Below are 3,154 nucleotides of genomic sequence, written 5' to 3' on the forward strand. Positions count from 1 at the left end.
TCATCAGAGGTACTGGCCTACAGCTTTCTTGCTCATGTATGTGCTGTCTTTGTTGTCTTTTTGCCAGTGTTATAGTTCACTGATATTATTACACAGCAACACTACAAAATAACATACAATGTGTTATTATTATTTATGAGCAGCTGTTCACAGTACTGAAATCTAGGAAGTCCAAGCGCCAGTGTGGGCAGACTGGACTAGTCGCTGTGTTTTATGGACCCTTATGGGGTGGAAGGGGACAGGTTAGCTTTCTCTGGTCTCATACTGACCCTGATCCCACTCAATTAATTAGATCTGCCTCATAATCTAATTATCCACTGCACTAGGCATTAGTTTTCAACATAGAAATTTGGGGTGCTCAGAGACATTCAGACCATAGCTTCTTACTTTTAAGAACTTTCTTAGAAAATAATTAACTTGTGATTATTTTCATGAAGGCAAGAACTCCATAGTGTTGTAAATGTCTTCAACCAACAGGAATTTGTGTTTTTCAAACTTGGCTCTATATTGAATCATTGGGAGGGGGTTAAAGGTTGTGGAGAGCTCTTTCTTCCACAGGAGGCCAATGCGCCACCGTCCGTGCCACCGCCATGTCTCTAGTGACCCCTGAGAAGTTCCAGCACGTTTTTGCGAGTACTCAACACCAACATCGGTGGGCGGAGGAAAATAGCCTTCGCCATCACTGCCATTGAGGGCGTGGGGCGGAGCTATGCTCATGTGGTGTTGAGGAAGGCAGACATTGACCTCGCCAAGAGGGCTGGGGGACTCACGGAGGAGGAGGTGGAGCGCGTGATCCCCATCACGCAGAACCCGCGACAGTGCAAGATCCCAGACTGGTTCCTGAACAGACAGAGGGATGGGAAGGATGGGAAGTACAGCCAGGTTCTGGCCAACGGTCTAGACAACATGCTGCGTGACGACCTGGAGCGGCTGAAGAAAATTCGAGCCCATAGGGGACTGCGCCACTTTTGGGACTTTTGTGTCCGCGGTCAGCACACAAAGACCACTGGCCGCAGGGGTCGTACTGCGGGTGTAACCAAGAAGAAATGAGTCTCTGGGCTGTTAATAAATAGCTTATATACCTCAAAAAAAAAAAAAAAAAAAAGATTGTGGAGAACCCCCAGAGATGTGCTTTTATGGCTCTGAGAAACAGAGTAGGCTCCTGAGATTTTTAAAGAGCTTCTCAGGTGATTGTAATGTGAAGCCAGAACAGAGATCCTTTGGTTTTTAGACTTTCCTAATGCTGAAACCCTTTAATACAGCTCCTCATGTTGGGATGACTCCCAACCATAACATTATTTTCATTGCTACTTCATAACTGTAACTTGTTACTGTTATGAATCTCAGTGTAAATATCCAATATGCGGATGGTCTTAGGTGTCCCCTGTGAAAGGGTCAGGGTGGACCCACAACTTGAGAACGGCCGGCTTATTGAGCATATCCAGAAGGAGTGTTCCATCATATATGCTTTTGGTGGGGTGCTTGACCACTGTCTCAATTTCTTCTCTATGATGTTCTGGTTAGAGTTTCTGTAATTTAGTAGTTTAATTAAATCATTTTATTAATTAAATATTTAAATAACAGATTTCTCAAATTTATTTGGAAAAGTTGGGCAGTCAACTTTTGAGTGTTTAATTTCTGGCTTTTGACTATTGTGCTTAGTAGTGTGTGTGTGTGTGTGTGTGTGTGTGTGTGTGTGTGTGTCTTCAAAATAGCACACCTCCCTTCCCCCTTCTTGATTTGTTGAAGTCTTGTTTATTTCCACTCTTGAGTTTATTTTACTCTTTGGGGCAGGTGGCAGGGTACAGCAGTTCTAGGGATAGAATCAAGACCCTCCTCAGGCTAGGTTTGGACTCTACCCCAAATTACATCCTCATTCTTTTTTTTTTTTTTTTTCACAAAAGCAGTTTTTATTTGAGGCAAGGAGAAGTCTGACCCAAAGGACTACAGTTCTAAGCACTCCAATTTAAATCTTGCTTCTCTTTGGTTGGAAAGGGTACTTGTGCTAAAGTCCTCTGAGTGGGTAAGAAGAAAGACCAAGAAAGGCTGGAAGAAACACCTCGGCCACTGGTACTGTCCTCCAGATTCTACATCAGACTAACTAACTCTCACCACCTGGTTTGCAAGGTGCCACCCAGTGCAGAGGGACACAGAACACTTGCAAGGGTAGATGAGGCAGAAAGAACAGGTGCAAGCGGCTTGAGGAGGAGCGGGGATCTGCCCGCCGCAGCTTCAGACTTGTGCGTGGAAGGGGTAATCCTTGGGTTTGGCACAACTCATCAAGGCGCACATCCTCCTGATCCTGTTGTAGCTGAGTAGAGTGGTCACGGCCTCACTGCTCAGCTCAAAGTCCAAGACCTTAAAGTTCTCAGCAGTGCAACGGTGTCACAGACTTGGGGGTCACTACTAAGTTCCTCTGAACGGGGAACCGGATCGGCACCTGGGCTGTAGTTTTATTGTGCTTGGCTGCAATAGTTTTGATTCTGGGATCCTCCAGGAGAGATGGGTCTTCAGGCTTGGCCCAGGGCCTATCAGGAGAACCAAGGAGACTGTATGCTATCACCACGATGCCTTTGCAATAGCAGTATTCAATCAGCTTCTCCTGATGGGTGGCACTTGATCTGGTTCACCGCCGGCTTATATTTTAAGCCAGGTTTGTTCAAGACCCTCTCAATCTGAAGAGAGTTGCTTTTACCAAACCTTCATCCACTAGTTGTTCCATAGCCGTCTGAGTGTCCACAAAATCGGTGTCACTAGGAATCAGGCTTGAAGCCCATTGGCCAGTGAGTAAGGCAGAGATCCAGGAAGTCCAGCTGCAGCTCGCTGAGTGTCTTCTGGCAGGCTCCTTTCACCATGCTCTTGTCATGGAATGTTCACCACAGCTTGCTGACAATGAAGAGATCCTGGCACTTCACCACCTGCTCCTTGAGCTTCTCCTGGAGGGCCCCTCCCACCTCCTTCTCATTCTGGTACACCTGGGCCCAGTCAATGTGTCGATACCTCATGTCAATAGAAACCTTCATGGCCTCAGTCACCTGGCCAGGAGGGGACTTTCAGGTGCCCAGGTCCAGGGTGAGATCCAGATGGTTGGCCATGATCGCTGGATGTTACACACCCGAACCAGCCCATTCTCATCTCTTTTTTTTTTTTTTTT

General features: G+C 46.4%; 2 pseudogenes; one reads left to right on the top strand and one right to left on the bottom strand.

Moving 5' to 3' along the window:
* The first annotated feature begins 590 nt into the window (after positions 1 to 590).
* On the top strand, positions 591 to 1,050 carry LOC110324899 (annotated as a pseudogene).
* Positions 1,051 to 2,232: 1,182 nt separating this feature from the next.
* On the bottom strand, positions 2,233 to 3,095 carry LOC110324841 (annotated as a pseudogene).
* Between the last annotated feature and the right edge of the window lie 59 nt (positions 3,096 to 3,154).

The sequence above is a fragment of the Mus pahari genome, chromosome 7 (assembly GCF_900095145.1).
Source record: "Mus pahari chromosome 7, PAHARI_EIJ_v1.1, whole genome shotgun sequence".
In the NCBI taxonomy this organism is placed as follows: domain Eukaryota; kingdom Metazoa; phylum Chordata; class Mammalia; order Rodentia; family Muridae; genus Mus; species Mus pahari.